Below are 21,504 nucleotides of genomic sequence, written 5' to 3'. Positions count from 1 at the left end.
GATGTCTCCATGGTTGTTTAATTTGTTTATGGATGGGGTTGTAAGGGAGGTAAATGCAAGAGTCCTGGAAAGAGGGGCAAGTATGAAGTCTGTTGGGGATGAGAGAGCTTGGGAAGTGAGTCAGTTGTTGTTCGCTGATGATACAGCGCTGGTGGCTGATTCATGTGAGAAACTGCAGAAGCTGGTGACTGAGTTTGGTAAAGTGTGTGGAAGAAGAAAGTTGAGAGTAAATGTGAATAAGAGCAAGGTTATTAGGTACAGTAGGGGTGAGGGTCAAGTCAATTGGGAGGTGAGTTTGAATGGAGAAAAACTGGAGGAAGTGAAGTGTTTTAGATATCTGGGAGTGGATCTGTCAGCGGATGGAACCATGGAAGCGGAAGTGGATCATAGGGTGGGGGAGGGGGCGAAAATTTTGGGAGCCTTGAAAAATGTGTGGAAGTCGAGAACATTATCTCGGAAAGCAAAAATGGGTATGTTTGAGGGAATAGTGGTTCCAACAATGTTGTATGGTTGCGAGGCGTGGGCTATGGATAGAGATGTGCGCAGGAGGATGGATGTGCTGGAAATGAGATGTTTGAGGACAATGTGTGGTGTGAGGTGGTTTGATCGAGTAAGTAACGTAAGGGTGAGAGAGATGTGTGGAAATAAAAAGAGCGTGGTTGAGAGAGCAGAAGAGGGTGTTTTGAAATGGTTTGGGCACATGGAGAGAATGAGTGAGGAGAGATTGACCAAGAGGATATATGTGTCGGAGGTGGAGGGAACGAGGAGAAGAGGGAGACCAAATTGGAGGTGGAAAGATGGAGTGAAAAAGATTTTGTGTGATCGGGGCCTGAACATGCAGGAGGGTGAAAGGAGGGCAAGAAATAGAGTGAATTGGAGTCATGTGGTATACAGGGGTTGACGTGATGTCAGTGGATTGAAGCAAGGCATGTGAAGCGTCTGGGGTAAACCATGGAAAGCTGTGTAGGTATGTATATTTGCGTGTGTGGACGAGTGTATGTACATGTGTATGGGGGGGGGGGGGTTGGGCCATTTCTTTCGTCTGTTTCCTTGCGCTACCTCGCAAACGCGGGAGACAGCGACAAAGTATAAAAAAAAAAAAAAAAAAAAAAAAAAAAAAGTTTGTTGAGTATTCCTGGTAAGTCATATGGGATGGTATTGATTGAGAGGGTGAAAGCATGTACAGAGCATCAGATTGGGGAAGAGCAGTGTGGTTTCAGAAGTGGTAGAGGATGTATGGATCAGGTGTTTGCTTTGAAGAATGTATGTGAGAAATACTTAGAAAAGCAATTGGATTTGAATGTAGCATTTATGGATCTGGAGAAGGCATATGATAGAGTTGATAGAGATGCTCTGTGGAAGGTATTAAGAATATATGGTGTGGGAGGCAAGTTGTTAGAAGCAATGTACGTGTAGGAAGATAGGAAAGTGATTGGTTCTCAGTGAATGTAGGTTTGCGGCAGGGGTGTGTGATATCTCCATGGTTGTTTAATTTGTTTATGGATGGGGTTGTTAGGGAGGTGAATGCAAGAGTTTTGGAAAGAGGGGCAAGTATGCAGTCTGTTTTGGATGAGAGAGCTTGGGAAGTGAGTCAGTTGTTGTTCGCTGATGATACAGCGCTGGTGGCTGATTCATGTGAGAAACTGCAGAAGCTGGTGACTGAGTTTGGTAAAGTGTGTGAAAGAAGAAAGTTGAGAGTAAATGTGAATAAGAGCAAGGTTATTAGGTAAAGTAGGGTTGAGGGTCAAGTCAATTGGGAGGTAAGTTTGAATGGAGAAAAACTGGAGGAAGTGAAGTGTTTTAGATATCTGGGAGTGGATCTGGCAGCGGATGGAACCATGGAAGCGGAAGTGAATCATAGGGTGGGGGAGGGGGCGAAAATTCTGGGAGCGTTGAAGAATGTTTGGAAGTCGAGAACATTATCTTGGAAAGTAAAAATGGGTATGTTTGAAGAAATAGTCGTTCCAACAATGTTGTATGGTTGCGAGGCGTGGGCTATGGATAGAGTTGTGCGCAGGAGGGTGGATGTGCAGGAAATGAGATGTTTGAGGACAATATGTGGTGTGAGGTGGTTTGATCGAGAAAGTAATGTAAGGGTAAGAGAGATGTGTGGAAATAAAAAGAGTGTGGTTGGGAGAGCAGAAGAGGGTGTTTTGAAATGGTTTGGTCACATGGAGAGAATGAGTGAGGAAAGATTGACCAAGAGGATATATGTGTCAGAGGTGGAGGGAACGAGGAGACGTGGGAGACCAAATTGGAGGTGGAAAGATGGAGTGAAAAAGATTTTGAGTGGTCGGGACCTGAACATGCAGGAGGGTGAAAGGCGTGCAAGGAAAGAGTGAATTGGATCGATGTGGTATACCGGGATTGACGTGCTGTCATTGGATTGAATCAGGGCATGTGAAGCGTCTGGGGTAAACCATGGAAAGTTGTGTGGGGCCTCGATGTGGAAAGGGAGCTGTGGTTTCGGGCATTATTGCATGACAGCTAGAGACTGAGTGAGAACGAATGGGGCCTTTGTTGTCTTTTCCTAGTGCTACCTCGCACACATGAGGGGGGAGGGGGATGGTATTCCATGTGTGACGAGGTGGCGATGGGAATGAATAAAGGCAGACAGTGTGAATTGGGTGCATGGGTATATATGTATGTGTCTGTATGTGTATATATATGTGTACATTGAGATGTATAGGTATGTATATTTGCGTGTGTGGACGTGTATGTATATACATTGTGTATGGGGGTAGGTTGGGCCATTTCTTTCGTCTGTTTCCTTGCGCTACCTCGCAAACGCGGGAGACAGCGACAAAGCAAAATAAATATAAATAAATATATATATATATATATATATATATATATATATATATATATATATATATATATATATATCCCTGGGGATAGGGGAGAAAGAATACTTCCCACGTATTCCCTGCGTGTCGTAGAAGGCGACTAAAAGGGGAGGGAACGGGGAGCTGGAAATCCTCCCCTCTCGTTTTTCAGATTTTCCAAAAGAAGGAATAGAGAAGGGGGCCAGGTGAGGATATTCCCTCTAAGGTCCAGTCCTCTGTTCTAAACGCTACCTCGCTAACGCGGGAAATGGCGAATAGTATGAAAAAAAGAATATATATATATATATATATATATATATATATATATATATATATATATATATATATATATATATATATATTCCTTATGCAGATTTATTCCTCTCTAATATCATCCCTTAACCTTGACTTGAGACTTCCAACCCCAATTCTTGTTCAAGTGAAGAACTTCCCTGAAGGTATCTGTGCAGCATGCCTGGATCTCTAGTCGCAAAGTCATGAAATAATCGTACACACGTGAGCTTTACTTCAGTCTCCAGACACTGTGCAGACCAACACTAAGGAGCATGATGGGAACTCGACCGCTTGATTAGATGTATGAGTGTCTACGTACCGTGAGTGATATCTGTGGTGTGACTGTCCACACGCATCAACCTAGTCCTCAGGTACTGAGTAGATAACTTCCAGATAAGGAGAACGTCCCTTAGTGACAGACAACATGAATGTAAGAGGGAAAGGTCGTGCATAAGAAACCACCTTGATATTCCACGAAAGAGTGAGCTCAGCATTCGACAGATGAGATACGTTAAGTGGACTGTTTACATCTACACGCCTAGAAAGCAGGTGACAGGGGTACTGCATGGGAGGCTGATTAAGAATCTGGAACACCAGGACCGAAGATTTTGTCTTTTCTTCTAGAAGGGAAAACAAGTCGACTGTCATTGAAGCCTTCTCAAAATGGGCTGAGGCCACCAGCGGAGTGCCGCAGGACTTTAGTCTGGGCCTACATTACTCTTCTTGATCTATGTGAACCACTGACCTGGGGGTATGAACTCCTACCTGTATACGTTTTCACAGGATGCAAAGCTCACGAGGGAGTAGAAAAAACGTGGAAGATTGTGTCACGTTGCAAGGAGACTTTAGCAGACTCCACAGTGAGTTTGGTACATGATTGGTGAAATTTAACCAGGCAAATGTAAGGAAATAAGCTGGAGGGATCTGCGAGTGAGAGACTTAAAAAAGAGTGGACATTGTCCTTAACCTGTCGCCAGAGTCCCATGTTTGGAGAATGGCATGGGAGAACGAATGTCTGCGAGCAAATATCAGAAATGTATTCAAGTTCATGGATAAGGAAATAATCAGTAAGCTCTTCACATCACGCACAGAACCACAACCATTATATGCTTCTTAAGAGTGTTTATCGAACCTAGACAAAAAAAAAAAAAAAGTGAATAGTGCTCTAATGGAGGGCAAAAAAGATGGTATCAGAATTAAGAAAGCCGAGTTAGAGGAAGAGTCTATAGAAATTAGATTTCCTCGTTATGAAAGAGAGAAGAGCGTAGGGTGACCCATCCATAACCTCGTCAGTTTTATTATAAAAACAGTTGTCGGCAGTGAACACTTCTCCGAAAGTGGTAGGGCTGGCTGGATCAACTACACGACAAAACACGAGATTAAGCGAGAAATTTGTTTGAAAAAGATATCTGAAGTACTTTTACAGTATAAGAGTAGTAGAGAAATAGAATAAACTGAGTAACGACGATGGTTAATGCAGACCACACAAAAATGTGGAAAGTTATATGATGGTAGAGAATGGCCAAGATTCGGGGCTCCGCGAGTGTTAAGTACAGTACAAATAGGAAATTGAAATAGGCAGTTACATGGGCATAGAGTATTATCAACACGAAACCTTGGCTTTGGTCTATGACTTCCAAAACAGACGCAGAACTTTGCACCTTGTGTGTGTGCGCTCATATTTGGTAAACAGTTTACTGAATCTTAAGTCTATATAAGTACACATTACCTTGACCCTTGAAGTTAGTGGGATGTGAAACTTTGTATGCGCTAAACAAGTATGGTTTAGATCCGATCATCTTGTCATGAGATATCGTGCACACAACTTGTCCCCCCAACCATTAGCTAGACCAAGCGATACTCGTCAAGCTGCAGCGTCAAATGTTTTCTGTGTGAGGTTGGCAACTCAAGGGTGGGCTGTTTTGATAACTCTTTCTTCCTCTGCACCTCAAAATTTTGGAACTCTCTACCATACTCGAGTCTTTCCCAATAACTATAACTTGTCAAATTTAAAAAAAAAAAAAGGCTTGTTTTTCACTTCCAGATTTCGCAAATACCATCAATTCTATTCTTTTTCCCTATCGTAATCCTCTCTATATTTCAATCAAGGCCCGGCCCAAATTTGTACTTTTGTCCGTGACTGAAGCCTCCAAAGCCTAGCATCAAAATACATTATAGCAGTATATTTGGTATCCAAGACCTTGTGACCTTAACCTTTGAGCTCAACTTTGTAAACTGACACTCAATTGTAGAGGTGTGTACGTACCATATATGGCACAAGTTTGGCTCGCATCCAATCCTCACTTGTAGAGGTATGTACGTACCATATGTGGTACAAGTTTGGCTCGCATCCAATCCTCACTTGTAGAGGTGTGTACGTACCATATATGGCACAACTTTGGCTCGCATCCAATCCTCACTTGTAGAGGTGTGTACGTACCATATGTGGCACAAGTTTGGCTCGCATCCAATCCTCACTTGTAGAGGTGTGTACGTACCATATATGGCACAAGTTTGGCTCGCATCCAATCCTCAAGTCTGGAGATATCGTGTAAACAATATTGGGATGCATAAACCAACAGCCGGACGGACGGACAAAGGCGAACCACTGCCCAGACTTTGCTAGAAGGAAAAGGCCGGCGCGTTGTGCTCACAGAGGGAAACTTCAAAAGTTGATAATAAACTCACACGAGTTACGTGTGAGTCATGTTTTATGAATGTGATGGGGAGAGTGTGTGTTGGTAAACTGATGACCAGCAACCCACGTGTATGCAAAGCAGTAAGTAGAAGCAGCAACCTAGCAACCTGAACTATATAGTAGCTTGATAACCATCATAGTACTGGTGCACTGCCTGGCCCTCAACTAACCCCCCCAGACCCGATATTATTCGAGTTTCCGAGACATGTATATCATGTTGGTGTTGTGTCAGAATGTCACAGTCACATACTGGACACCGGAATGTCTTATGGCCCTGATAAAGGTATTGCATATTTCGGAAATTCGACAAATAAAAGAAAGCGAAATATGATAATCTAACTTTAATCTAGCTAACATGGTGGCTGAGTTCGCAAGTTAATGAAATTTTCGAGTCCCTATTATCATTAATTTTACTAATACTTTCAATAGCCTATGGCCACCTCTGTACAGTAAGGTGAAATTAATCAGAATGAATGGATGATCAAGAAAATACACAGTGGTTAGTTCTAGGTTCAAACAGAAGAGGAAGAATGCAGATGCGATGGTGAGACGCAATAAGAAAGTGGAGGAAGATACATTTCAAGAGAAATCTCCCAAAGAATTAATTGCGATTGGTGCAGTGGGTCGGTTTTGTTACACAGGGGTTGTGACTGGAGACTTCAGTCTCAGGAGTTGACGACATTCAACGTGGAAACAATAACGGTAATTGGCGTGACGTTGTTTCTCTCAAGGTCACTCAATTCACCCTAAATAAATGTGAACGGCATGAAATATATTGAAGAGACAGGGAATAAACTCCCGTATATATAGAAAAGTATCGCAAGTAAATAACTATATATTCATTTACATTTACTCTCCCCTACGTAAGCCAATGTAGTCACACAATTCACCAATTTTCTGTTCACTCTTAATAAAGGGCGTCTGCTTTCGAAAAGCATTACTAATAAATTTTCTAAGGCTCTTGTTCTATTCATTTCTTCTATTTAATTATTTTGGCAGGATGTCTGCGCTTTGCATTGAAACACTTGGTTTTTCTCTTATGACATTCTTGTCGAAGTTTGAGTGCTAGATATCGTACAGTACAGTAATCGATAATTTAAGAATACCACCATATTGGGGATACTCATTCTTGGTGGTTATTATTATCATTATTACTGCTACTACTATTATTGGCGGTATTCATATTGTTATTAGAATTATAATCATCTTTGATGGAACTTTGAAGTACTGTTGGCTCAATCATCTCAGGATTTCCCGGATCGGTTTCTAAGCGACTCGCGAGTACAAACTCTGTCCGAATACGCGATGAAGAATCCATGTTAACCATAATTTTACCACCAGTGTTATCATATAAAAATAACACAATATTTTTAAAAAGTAAAACATAATTAGGATAACTTTCTTGAGTTTTGTATTGTAAGCGATCTTGAGAGTACGGGAGATGATATTTTAGAAAAGGTCTTGACGATGTGTGACGTATACGAACACAATATATGGGCTGTTTTGTAAACACAGCTGTATGACCTCAGCAGCGAGTGAATGGGTAACAGGAAAAGAAATGTAAAGTGAAAGCAGCTTATTAATTTCCGTTTTGCTTCGTGAAAGGTTTAAAGTACAAGACATATCAACGATATACAAGTGTTTCACAGGTGAGCTATCTCAGAATTAAGAACATAAGAAGTGAGGACACTACACGAGAAATATTGGCCCATACTAGGCAGGTCCTGCCTGAGTCTGTCAACCCTAAAACCAACCACCTGAACCCAAAAACACATCCAACCTTCATTTAAAGCTATTTTTTTTATTGTAAATTATTAATGAAGGTGCTAAAAACTAACTACTGAAAGTGCAACCATTTATAAGATAAGGGGGTATTTCCATGTTGATCGTGAAGGAAGGGGTTGCTAGTCGAAGATGTACATATTAAGAAGAGGAATACAACAGATCAGACTGTAGATAGCAAAGGTAGAAGATGAGACATAGGCAGTACGAATGTTGGTTGGGTACCTTACCATTACCGTTGTGACAGATGTCACATGCATGGTGTGTTTGCCGGTTAGTTCCCGAAAACCCTCAAGGACTTCCGAGGTGCCTTAATAGCTGCATTTGTGATGGTGTGCAGCCGAGAGCGTGAAGCAAACTCCGGAGACTTGCGTATCTATGATGCAAGTCTCTGACCCTCTGGAAGCCATGATGTCTGGCTTCCAAAAGGACCCTGCAGCAGGAATATGAGGCTCGCAGATCATCTCATAACCTTTTTTGCCTCAACCATCCAGCTAAAAATGCATTGATATTATCGTGCCTTTTCACCAGCCCCCCATGGTGTTTGTGGGCATACCTGTGCGATATGCCCAATTGTACCGTGCTTGTGACAAGTATCACAGAGGCCAGAGATATCAGGTTGGTCTCTTTTAGGCCTGGTAGGAGTGTCCCCGACCTCACTTGGACAGCCTTAACATAGTCACTGCCCGTGAGAAGTCAGGTGACCCATCTGCTGACCTGTGGTACAGCAGCAGATGAAGCGAGACCCGACCCATCGCAGGTGCTGACTAGGTTAGCCCTCCATGCCTGTGATTGTTTGGTGTTATTGCTTGCCTGTCAACCAACTAGGCCTGTGGGGCTCGACCATTGGCTTATGTAGGATAGAGTGAATATAAATGAATGTGGGCAGTTAACTACTTGTAATACTTGACTATATGTATGGGAGTTTATTCGCGATACTTGTCTATATGTATGGGAGTTTGTTCCCTGTCTCTTCAGTATATTTAATGCCATTCATATATACTTGGGGTGAATTGGGCGACCTTGAAAGAAACTTCATTGCCAATTATCGTTACTGTATTCACTTCAAGAGTTTTGGAGAGAGGGGGAGTATGCAGTATGTTGGGGATGAGAGGGCTTGGAAAAGAGTCAGTTGTTGATCACCGATGATACAGCACTGGTGGCTGATTCGAGTGAGAAATTGGAGAAGTTGGTGACTGAGTCTGAAAAAGTGTGTGAATATATTTTTCCTATTATACTTGATTGTGTTTCCCACAACAGCAAGGTAGCACCAGGAAAAGGAAAGAAATGGCCCATCCACGCATATACACACACACACACACATATATATATGAGGGTCAAGTCAATTGGGAGGTGAGTTTGAATGGAGAAAAACTGGAGGAAGTGAAGTGTTTTAGATATCTGGGAGTGGATCTGGCAGCGGATGGAACCATGGAAGCGGAAGTGGATCATAGGGTGGGGGAGGGGGCGAAAATTCTGGGGGCCTTGAAGAATGTGTGGAAGTCGAGAACATTATCTCGGAAAGCAAAAATGGGTATGTTTGAAGGAATAGTGGTTCCAACAATGTTGTATGGTTGCGAGGCGTGGGCTATGGATAGAGTTGTGCGCAGGAGGATGGATGTGCTGGAAATGAGATGTTTGAGGACAATGTGTGGTGTGAGGTGGTTTGATCGAGTGAATAACGTAGGAGTAAGAGAGATGTGTGGAAATAAAAAGAGCGTAGTTGAGAGAGCAGAAGAGGGTGTTTTGAAGTGGTTTGGGCACATGGAGAGAATGAGTGAGGAAAGATTGACCAAGAGGATATATGTGTCGGAGGTGGAGGGAACGAGGAGAAGAGGGAGACCAAATTGGAGGTGGAAAGATGGAGTGAAAAAGATTTTGTGTGATCGGGGCCTGAACATGCAGGAGGGTGAAAGGAGGGCAAGGAATAGAGTGAATTGGAGCGATGTGGTATACCGGGGTTGACGTGCTGTCAGTGGATTGAATCAAGGCATGTGAAGCGTCTGGGGTAAACCATGGAAAGCTGTGTAGGTATGTATATTTGCGTGTGTGGACGTATGTATATACATGTGTATGGGGGGGGTTGGGCCATTTCTTTCGTCTGTTTCCTTGCGCTACCTCGCAAACGCGGGAGACAGCGACAAAGTATAAAAAAAAAAAAAAAAAAAATATATATATATATATATATATATATATATATATATATATATATATATATATATATATATATGATACAGCGCTGGTGGCTGATTCATGTGAGAAACTGCAGAAGCTGGTGACTGAGTTTGGTAAAGTGTGTGAAAGAAGAAAGTTAAGAGTAAATGTGAATAAGAGCAAGGTAATTAGGTACAGTAGGGTTGAGGGTCAAGTCAATTGGGAGGTAAGTTTGAATGGAGAAAAACTGGAGGAAGTAAAGTGTTTTAGAAATCTGGGAGTGGATCTGGCAGCGGATGGAACCATGGAAGCGGAAGTGAATCATATGGTGGGGGAGGGGGCGAAAATTCTGGGAGCCTTAAAGAATGTTTGGAAGTCGAGAACATTATCTCGGAAAGCAAAAATGGGTATGTTTGAAGGAACGGTGGTTCCAACAATGTTGTATGGCTGTGAGGAGTGGGCTATGGATAGAGTTGTGCGCAGGAGGGTGGATGTGCTGGAAATGAGATGTTTGAGACAATATGTGGTGTGAGGTGGTTTGATCGAGTAAGTAATGTAAGGGTAAGAGAGATGTGAGGAAATAAAAAGAGTGTGGTTGAGAGAGCAGAAGAGGGTGTTTTGAAATGGTTTGGGCGCATGGAGAGAATGAGTGAGGAAAGATTGACCAAGAGGATATATGTGTCGGAGGTGGAGGGAACGAGGAGAAGTGGGAGACCAAATTGGAGGTGGAAAGATGGAGTGAAAAAGATTTTGTGTGATCGGGGCCTGAACATGCAGGAAGGTGAAAGGAGGGCAAGGAATAGAGTGAATTGGATCGATGTGGTATACCGGGGTTGATGTGCTGTCAGTGGATTGAATCAGGGCATGTGAAGCGTCTGGGGTAAACCATGGAAAGCTGTGTAGGTATGTATATTTGCGTGTGTGGACGTATGTATATACATGTGTATGGGGGTGGGTTGGGCCATTTCTTTCGTCTGTTTCCTTGCGCTACCTCGCAAACGCGGGAGACAGCGACAAAGCAAAAAAAAAAAATATATATATATATATATATATATATACATAAACGCCCATATGTGAACATATACGCATATACATTAACATACACAGACATATACATATATACACATGTGCATATTCAAACTTGCTTGCCTTCATCCAATCCTGTGACTACCCTGTCCCACAGGAAACAGCATTGCTACCCCTGGCTTCAGCAAGTTAGCACCAGGAAAACAGAAAAAGAAGGCCACATTTGTTCACACTCAGTCTCTAGCTGTCATGTGTAATGCATATATATATATATATATATATATATATATATATATATATATATATATATATATATATGTAAATTGATTGAGAGGGTGAAGGCATGTGCTGAGCATCAGACTGGGGAAGAGCAATGTGGTTTCAGAAGTGGTAGAGGATGTGTGGATCAGGTGTTTGCTTTGAAGAATATATGTGAGAAATACTTAGAAAACCAAATGGATTTGTATGTAGCATTTATGGATCTGGAGAAGGCATATGATAGAGTTGATAGAGATGTTCTGTGGAAGGTATTAAGAATAAATGGTGTGGGAGGCAAGTTGTTAGAAGCAGTGAAGTTTTTATCGAGGATGTAAGGCATGTGTACGAGTAGGAAGAGAGGAAAGTGATTGGTTCTCAGTGAATGTTGGTTTGCAGCAGGGGTGCGTGATGTCTCCGTAAGTAATTAAAGGGTAAGAGAGATATGTGGTAATAAAAAGAGTGTGGTTGAGAAAGCAGAAGAGGGTGTTTTGAAATGGTTTGATCACATGGAGAGAATGAGTGAGAAAAGATTGACCAAGAGGATATATGTGTCAGAGGTGGAGGGAATGAGAAGTGGGAGACCAAATTGGAGGTGGAAAGATGGAGTAAAAAAGATTCTAAGTAACTTGGGCCTGAACTTGCAGGAGGGTGAAAGGCGTGCAAGGAATAGAGTGAATTGGAACGATGTCGTATACCGGGGTCGACGTGCTGTCAGTGGATTGAACCAGGGCATGTGAAGTGTCTGGGGTAAACCATGCAAAGTTTTGTGGGGCCTGGATGTGGAAAGGAAGATGTGGTTTTGGTGCATTATACCTGACAGCTAGAGACAGTGTGAATGAATGTGGCCTTTGTTGTCTTTTTCTAGCGCTACCTCGCTCACATGCGGGGAGGGGGTTGTCATTTCGTGTGTGGCGGGGTGGCGACGGGAATGAATAAGGGCAGACAGTATGAATTATGTACATGTGTATATATGTATATGTCTGTGTGTGTATATATATGTATACGTTGAGATGCATAGGTATGTATATGTGTGTGTGTGGACGTTTATGTATGTACATGTGTATGTGGGTGGGTTGTGCCCTTTCGTCTGTTTCCTTGCGCTACCTCGCTAATGCAGAAGACAGTGACAAAGTATAATAAAATAAATAAATAAATAAATATATATATAGTGAAGTAGCGTTAAGAACAGAGGACTGGGCCTTTGAAGGAAATCCTCACCTGGCCGCCTTCTCTGTTCCTTCTTTCGGAAAATTAAAAATGAGAGGGGAGGATTTCTAGCCCCCTGCTCCCTCCCCTTTTAGTCGCCTTCTACGACACGCAGGGAGTACACGGGAAGTATTCTTTCTCCCCTATCCCCAGGGATAACCCACAGGATATATGGAAAGGAGTAGAGAAGAGATTATACACATCAGAAAAGGAATGAACAAGGAAACAGGATAGACCAAGGACGAGATGGGAGAATGGAGTGAAAAATTTTTTGAGTGATTGAGGCCTGAACACACACCAGGGTGTGAGGTATGAATGGGATAGAGGAAAGTTGGGTGATGTGGTACACACAGAGTGACATACTGGTTAGAAGTGGTCTGAATCAAGGTATATGAAGTGGTCAAGAGAATTATTGAAAGGGTTTGTGGGTTATGGCTGTGGATAGGGTACTTTGGTTTCAGTTCATAATATATGACAGCATGAAAGTAGATGTGAGCAAAAGAGGCCAATTCCTCGTCTCTTTCAAGAGCTACATTGCTATTCAAGAAAGAGCAAAAGAGTATTTGGAAGATTATGATTCTATCTAAGACCCCTTTGATGGAGCTTCTGATGTATTGAGGCTGTATTTCACACAGGAGTAGAGAAATGACAGACTCCTTAGGAGCAAGATCCTGTATAAGATTGTATTCCTACCCAGCGACAGCCTCGTAAAGGGTGACTTCTTGCTCATGTTGTAACCAACTGCAGGTGCAGTCCAGTAACATTAACATTATAAGTACATATAGCACTCTTTATTTTGCTTGACACAAAACTTATTAGAAACTGCAATTATTCTTAATTCTTATCTCTCAATTTGAGTAACCCTTAGTAATGACATGATGAATAAGAAAGATTACCAAGTGTCATTCTGCTATAAGTACAAGAAATGGTGATGTGATACACTTAAAGAGTAAACCTATCTTTCATACCATTCCAAATAATATAAAATTACTCTCTACCCAAGAGAGAAGGAGACAAAAGCTATCTCCCATATCTATTATAACCATATTCCTATCATATCTTCCAAGAAAGAGATACAGGCAGTGTACCAAGATCAATGTCTTAAACAAAAGAACTAAGTATTCTCATAAAATGTAAAACACAAGAACATCAAGTACTGTAGTCTGTCATTGATGAGCTTTACTACGTATCATTTATGAGACATGCAATCCTACATCCAAAGTTGTCTACTGAAGGTGCTATTATTTTTTTTTCATTATACTTTGTCGTTGTCTCCCAGCAAGGTAGTGCAAGGAAGCAGACGAAAGAATGGCCCAACCCACCCACATACACATGTATATACATAAACGCTCACACATGCACATATACATACCTATATATGTCAACGTATACATACATATACATACACAGACATAAATATATATACACATGTACATATTCATACATACTGCTATGAGACAAATTACCGTACACAATTTGCGTATCTTCTACCTGAAATGGCCACTACTGTTATATCTACTTTTATTGATAAAATACATCATACTACAAAATCCCTCACAGATTTGCAGATTTTGTTCTTTTGAAAACCACTTCTTTCTGCACTTAGGCCAAATACAAACCACAAAGACACATCTATGAAGTGTCTGCGAGGATAAATATCCATCATATTGGAAGTCAGACTACCAGCATCCTCTCCTTATCTTCCTGTCTGACAGGTGCATTTCCTATCTGACAGGTATGCAAACTGCCTTACTTTTTAACATATCATGTGTGTCTACATTTGCTGGCAAGTACAAAAAGGATTTTTTTTTCATTATCTACATTGTGTCATAACAGGTCACACACAATGATGGCATAAGTACTTCTACATAAAATGAATTCTATCTTAAATTCATTCCCTCCCTCTAAATTTCACTTTGCAGTGAATGATAACTGTGATCGCATCCTATGGTTCACTATATCATGAATTTCAAATTAATTTTGTGATCTCGGCAAAAATTAAAGTTTTCCTTAAATTCTAACGTTCAATGATTCTCCAAACTACAATTAGTAAGTACATTTTGTTTATATCCCAGGTAAAACATTATGTATCACAATGAGGGGCGAAAATCCTGGGAGTGTCGAAGAATGTGTGGAAGTCAAGAACATTATCTCAGAAAGCAAAAATGGGTATGTTTGAAGAAATAGTGGTTCCAATAATGTTATATGGTTGCGAGGCATGGGCTATAGATAGAGTTGTGTGGAGGAAGGTGGATGTGCTGGAAATGAGATGTTTGAGGACAATATGTGGTGTGAGGTGGTTTGATCGAGTAAGTAATGCTAGGGTAAGAGAGATGTGTTGTAATAAAAAGAGTGTGGTTGAGAGAGTAGAAGAGAGTGTTTTGAAATAGTTTGGTCACATGGAGAGAATGAGTGAGGAAAGATTGACCAATAGGACACATGTGTCAGAGGTAGAGGGAATCAGGAGAAGTGGGAGACCAAATTGGAGGTGGAAAGATGGACTGAAAAAGATTTTGAGTGATCAGGGCCTGAACATGCAGGAGGGTGAAAGGCGTGCAAGGAATAGAGTGAATTGGAATGATGTGGTATACTGGTGGTCGACGTGCTGCCAATGGATTGAACCAGGGCATGTGAAGTGTCTGGGGTAAACCATGGAAAGTTCCGTAGGGCCTGGATGTGGAAAGGGAGCTGTGGTTTTGGTGCATTGTTACATGACAGCTAGAGACTGAGTGTGAATGAATGTGGCCCCCGCTCCCTCCCCTTTTAGTCGCCTTCTACGACACGCAGGGAATACGTGGGAAGTATTCTTTCTCCTCTATCCCCAGTGATGATATATATATATATATATATATATATATATATATATATATATATATATATATATATATATATGAGCTATGGATAGAGTTGTGCGCAGGAGGATGGATGTGCTGGAAATGAGATGTTTGAGGACAATGTGTGGTGTGAGGTGGTTTGATCGAGTAAGTAACGTAAGGGTAAGAGAGATGTGTGGAAATAAAAAGAGCGTGGTTGAGAGAGCAGAAGAGGGTGTTTTGAAATGGTTTGGGCACATGGAGAGAATGAGTGAGGAAAGATTGACCAAGAGGATATATGTGTCGGAGGTGGAGGGAACGAGGAGAAGTGGGAGACCAAATTGGAGGTGGAAAGATGGAGTGAAAAAGATTTTGTGTGATCGGGGCCTGAACATGCAGGAGGGTGAAAGGAGGGCAAGGAATAGAGTGAATTTGATCGATGTGGTATACCGGGGTTGATGTGCTGTCAGTGGATTGAATCAGGGCATGTGAAGCGTCTGGGGTAAACCATGGAAAGCTGTGTAGGTGTGTATATTTGCGTGTGTGGACGTATGTATATACATGTGTATGGGGGTGGGTTGGGCCATTTCTTTCGCCTGTTTCCTTGCGCTACCTCGCAAACACAGGAGACAGCGACAAAGCAAAAAAAAAAAAATATATATATATATATATATATATATATATATATATATATATATATATATATATATATATATATATATATGTATATATATATATACATACATACATACACACACATACACATGTATATATGCAAATGCCCACACATGCACTTATACACACCTATGCACCCCAACGTACACATACACATACATACACAGACATATACATATATACACATGCACACATTCATACATGCTGCCCTCACCCATTCCTGCCGCCACCCCGCCACACACGAAATGACACCCCCTCCCCCCACGTGCACACGAGGCAGCGCCAGGAAAAGACAACAAAGGCCACATCTCGTTCACACTCAGTCCCCAGAAACCACACTGCTCTTCCCCAATCTGATGCTCTGTACATGCCTTCACCCTCTGAATCAATACCCTCCCATATAATTTACCAGGAATACTCAACAAACTTATACCTCTGTAATTTGAGCACTCACTCTTGTCCCCCTTGCCTTTGTACAATGGCACTATGCAAGCATTCCACCAATCCTCAGGCACATCACCATGAATCATACATACATTAGATAACCTTACCAACCAGTCAACAATACAGTCACCCCCTTTTTTAATAAATTCCACTGCAATACCATCCAAACCCGCTGCCTTGCCGGCTTTCATCTTCCGCAAAGCTTTTACTACCTCTTCTCTGTTTACCAAATCATTTTCCCTAACCCTCTCACTTTGCACACCACCTCGACCAAAACACCCTATATCTGCCACTCTTATCATCAAAGACATTCAGCAAACCTTCAAAATACTCACCATCTCTTTCTCACATCACCACTACTTGTTATCACCTCCCCATTAGCCCCCTTCACTGAAGTTCCCATTTGCTCCCTTGTCTTACGCACTTTATTTACCTCCTTCCAAAACATCTTTTTATCATCCCTAAAATTTAATGATATTCTCTCACCCCAACTCTCATTTGCCCTCTTTTTCACCTCTTGCACCTTTCTCTTGACCTCCTGCCTCTTTCTTTTATACATCTCCCACTCATTTGCATTATATATATATATAATTTTTAAATTTTTTTTTATTAAACTTTGTTGCTGTCTCCCGTGTTAGCGAGGTAGTGCAAGGAAACAGACGAAAGAATGGCCCAACCCACCCACATATACATGTATATACATACACGTCCACACATGCACATATACATACCTATACATCTCAACGTATACATATATATACACACACAGACATATACATATATACACATGTACATAATTCATACTGTCTGCCCTTATTCATTCCCATCGCCACCCCACCACACATGAAATAACAACCTCCCTCTCCCCCCCATGTGCGTGAGGTAACACTAGGAAAAGACAACAAAGGCCCCATTCGTTCACACTCAGTCTCTAGTTGTCATGTATAATGCACTGAAACCACAGCTCCCTTTCCACATCCAGGCCCCACAAAACTTTGCATGGTTTACCCCAGACGCTTCACATGCCCTGGTTCAATCCGATGACAGCAAGTCGACCCCGGTATACCACATCATTCCAATTCACTTTATTGTTATTATTTCTTATCATATTTGATCGCCGTTTCCCGCATCTGCAAGGTAGCGCCAGGAAACAGATGACGAATGGCCTATCCACTCTTGTACACATATGTATGCATAAATGCCCATGCATGCACATATACATACACATACATATATACACTTGCACATACTCATACTTGCTTGCCTTCATCCATTCTTGGCACTAGCCCACCTCACAGGAAACTTGTTTGCATTAGCAAGGTAACCCCAGGAACAGACAAAGAAGTGGCCTAATTTGCTCACACCCACCCCCTAGCATGTCATATATAGTGCACTGATACCAGAACTTCCTATCCATAACCATGCCCCAAAGGCCTTTCATTGGTTTCTTCCAACTGCTTAATGTTCTTTGGTTCAGCCCACTGATGGTACATTGTCCTTTGTGTACCACATCACTCAAATTCACTCTATCCCTTGCACACATTTATATGGATTAATGTGGAAGGTAAACATTGGTGACAGCATTTGAGCTTTCTTCCCCTTATATTCTAGCTTTTTTAGAAGCATTTTTTTAGTTAATATGATGCAGGGATTATTATTATTGTTATATAATCCCTGGGCTCCATCTCAAGGGGCCTCTGCAGCTTCAATGCTGTGCTACAGTAAGTAACAGAGAAAGAATGAACTCCTTTACAGTGAGTTTTTTGATGTACTAATTTTTGTCCAGGACAATAAGATATCACTGAAAGTGACTTTTCACTTGTATTATACCCACTGGTAGGCAAGAGTCCATTAGTTCCAAGTACAGCATTAATTAGGAGCCTCTGCAGGCACTGCACTAGAGTTGCCTTCTGCCAATGGCATGTTAAGAGTGAGGCACTAAAGGCTAAGAAGTGGCATTAGAGTTTCCTAGTTGTGGAGGCAATTGCCATGGCTACCCCTTTGACAGAGTTTTAGTTGGGAGCTGATGTCAGAGATATATATAAACATATAAGGCTTATGTGACTGCAGGTCACTCCTCATCTCATTATGCATTCCACCTCCCATTTACCTACTGGTCGCCTGTCACAATACCCAGCCCCATACCCCCCACATTCCACTAATGCCAAGCCCCCAGCCACTGTGGGTCATCGTATGAGGCCCTTCCAGTGATTGGCCACTTCCGAGGCTTTCCTATCCATTTCTGTATATTACTTCAGCCTCTTACTACTTTGGTAAGTGATTGTACTTGTCTATGTGGACAAGAGCATTCAGTGTCCTGTATTGAGATATTGCAGCTTTATGTTCATTTATCCATTTGCCCATACCACGCCCTGTTTTGCCTCAGTAAATAGGACATCCATTACAAGGTATACTGCATGCCACTTTATCACTGTTGCCCTTGTAACTTCTTCTATGGCCCCTTCCACAAGCACATTGATAAATAAAGCTTTATCACTGAAGCCTGCAAACTTTTTGTGAAACTGATGCTTTTTAGTCATTCTATATCATTAGATACATTGAATTTTTCAGGTCTGCACTACAACTGGATGCTAATGCATTGAATAGTGGTTTAACCTATGTGGTGTGCTTCCTATGCCCAGTGTCATAGGTCTCATTGGTATACCTGATTTGTGAACTTTTAGGCTTCTCATTATTGGTGATTTTTATGGAAAAAAAACTTCTCCCAAATCATGGTTAAAGTATTTCTAGCTCTGGAAAAATATTACAAGATTAGTCTATCCTAAGAGGTGGAAACTAATGTGCTTTGAAAGGTGAATTCCAACTGTCATGAGTAGTATAATGCAGGGGTTTCAGACACAGGCATATTGGTGTATTTTGCATAAAAGAAATTGGCTAAATACGCCCAAATTTTTCTCCCCCATTGCACAAGATACATTGGAGAATCTGGATTGATGCTGGGACAGATAAAAGCAAAGTGTATGTATCTTTACATCAGAGACCACCTTAAAAACATGATTGATTTTTTTGCCACTGTATCTCTTTAAGTGCAATCACAGTTGTTTCAGATTGCTAAAGTAAGGATGACGTATGCAATGATGTATGTGATGTTATTTACTGTTTCCCTATGTGCTTGCAAATTTTTTTATGGATAAAAATTTTTTTCATGTTATGTAAATGCTTAATGATGCTAATGAATAAAGATTATGTAAAGTTTCTTAGAATTTGTTGTGTTCAACTTTTATTTCAATCTAAAAGTCATAGTCAAAACCCACTTGTCATACTTATTAATATCATATAGCACCATTCTGTAATGCAATGCAGTACATGCAGTTCTACTGAGGGCAAAATTGTGACATCATGAATTCCTTTTATGACATCCAAGAAGTCATGACTTCAGTCTTTGAAAAGTTAGTGAAACCCTTTGTACATTATCATGATATTCTCAAAATAGCCTATCATTTAGAAAAGTTAGTGAATCCCATAGTATATTATAATGGTATTCTCAAAATAACCTACCATTTCAACAGTTTCTGCTTTAACTTTGTTTGTTGATGTGTAATTGTCAATGCATGTTGTTTTTACTTTTCCTTTGCACAAAACATATCTTTATTGTCTTAGTTAATGAAGTTTATGTTCCCAGTCTCATTTTCTTAATCCCAAATTTTCTTAGTTAATGAAGTTTATGTTCCCAATCTCATTTTCATATCCCAATTTTTATAAAAAGTACACCTTACAGTACACTACTGTCATCCGTAGAACTTTCAATGAGTTTGAAATTTTTTTTTTTTTTTTTTTTTTTTTCATACTATTCGCCATTTCCCGCGATAGCGAGGTAGCGTTAAGAACAGAGGACTGGGCCTTTGAGGGAACACCCTCACCTGGCCCCTTCTCTGTTCCGTCTTTTTGGGAAAAAAAAAAAAAAAAAAAACGAGAGGGGAGGATTTCCAGCCCCCCCGCTCCCTTCCCTTTTAGTCGCCTTCTACGACACGCAGGGAATACGTGGGAAGTATTCTTTCTCCCCTATCCCCAGGGATAGAGTTTGAAATAGAAATGGTAATAACTCAGTGGTTAAACATTGGTTCATATTTTCAAGATTTCTAGATTTTTAGGTATAAATTTTTATGGACTCCTTTATAAACAGATATAACGCAGGTGACATGGGTTCACGCTGGCAGCTGGACTAATTAATCCCCTCTTATCTGAGAGATTAACACCCCACAAAAATTGGCAATGGCATTTAAAAATATAATGGTAGTTATATGTCCAGGTAGTAAAATTATTTTTTGTAAGGTAATTTATTAACATCACAGAATAATAGTGTGATTGGATTCTGTACTATGTATCAAAATATTAGCAGTTCAGTATGTAGTCCTCTGTCATTTCTTTACCTATTAGTAAGTTAAAAGTGCAATAAAGAAAACATGATATAATGTTCCTTGAACTGTTTGGAGTAATAATTCATAAAGCAAAGGTCCAGTATATCTCAGTAATCACTGATAAGCCTCCATTGTAAGGGATGCCTTTTATCTCTAGGATCAGTAAGTACCTATATGGGAACGTTTCTATCAGCAGTGTGAGAGCAAAGTGATGATTTCACATACCTAAAATCTAGGAAGTTTAATCTCAGTGTGGTAATCTAGGAAATGATAACCATTTTCATTCATTTAATAGGAACAATAATTTTGTTTAGTACTTTTTCACACTAGTTTAATTTCTGATAAGATAGCTTATCATCTGTGATGTTCTTAACAGACAACATTATTTGCTTCTAATTTGTATTGTGCTGGTGTCCACGACAGAAAGAGGTGTTGCTCTAGGTGCTCTTGAACCATTTTAATGTGAGTAGACATTCTTTAGTCACTGTACTAGCTAGCCTGTAGGTTTTTTGCTGTTTATATTTCACATTTTTTTGACCAAATCCATCTTTTGTCCTTCCCTTTTGCCCTCACTTAAAGTAGTTCTTATCATAAAGCCACTGAAACCATATGGTTGACACTGGTGAGGTATGCACAGTAAGCAAGTGACATAAAAGTGCCAAAGACAGGTGTAGTGCATGCTGAAAACGAAAGTATTATATATATTTAAGGACAGTGTGACAAAAGTGTTCAAAATACTGTTGAAACCACCTGCCAAAGCAGTACGTCTATGTTCTGTCCATCACATCACACTGCCACATCCTCCTAGTCAGCCATCTATGCCACCAGTATCTACCTGTCTTTTATACAGTAAGGATTGGGTTTGCTCTTGTCAAGGATAGATTTATGAATAAGGCTGCCCCGTATGTGAGTAGGCTTATGATTCTCTTCAATACTGATAATCTTTCTCT

General features: G+C 40.8%; 1 protein-coding gene across 10 annotated transcripts in view; it reads left to right on the top strand.

Moving 5' to 3' along the window:
• Positions 1-21,504, top strand: part of Mvl (solute carrier family member malvolio) — a 167,423-nt gene that overhangs the window by 29,501 nt on the left and 116,418 nt on the right. For 4 of the 10 annotated variants that reach the window (XM_071681529.1, XM_071681532.1, XM_071681526.1 and 1 more), the window contains exon 1: positions 20,902-21,016. The exons of 4 other annotated variants lie outside the window; for them this stretch is intronic. The gene's annotated coding sequence lies outside the window, so the exon portion shown is untranslated. Of the gene's footprint in view, positions 1-7,305; positions 7,467-20,901; positions 21,017-21,504 lie in introns of those variants that run through there. 2 more of the 10 variants (XM_071681530.1, XM_071681527.1) reach the window with 2 other exon arrangements.

This window comes from Panulirus ornatus, chromosome 33 (genome assembly GCF_036320965.1).
Source record: "Panulirus ornatus isolate Po-2019 chromosome 33, ASM3632096v1, whole genome shotgun sequence".
NCBI lineage: Eukaryota > Metazoa > Arthropoda > Malacostraca > Decapoda > Palinuridae > Panulirus > Panulirus ornatus.
Note: the sequence above shows the minus strand (reverse complement) of the source record. Positions and strands in the feature narration are given on the sequence as shown.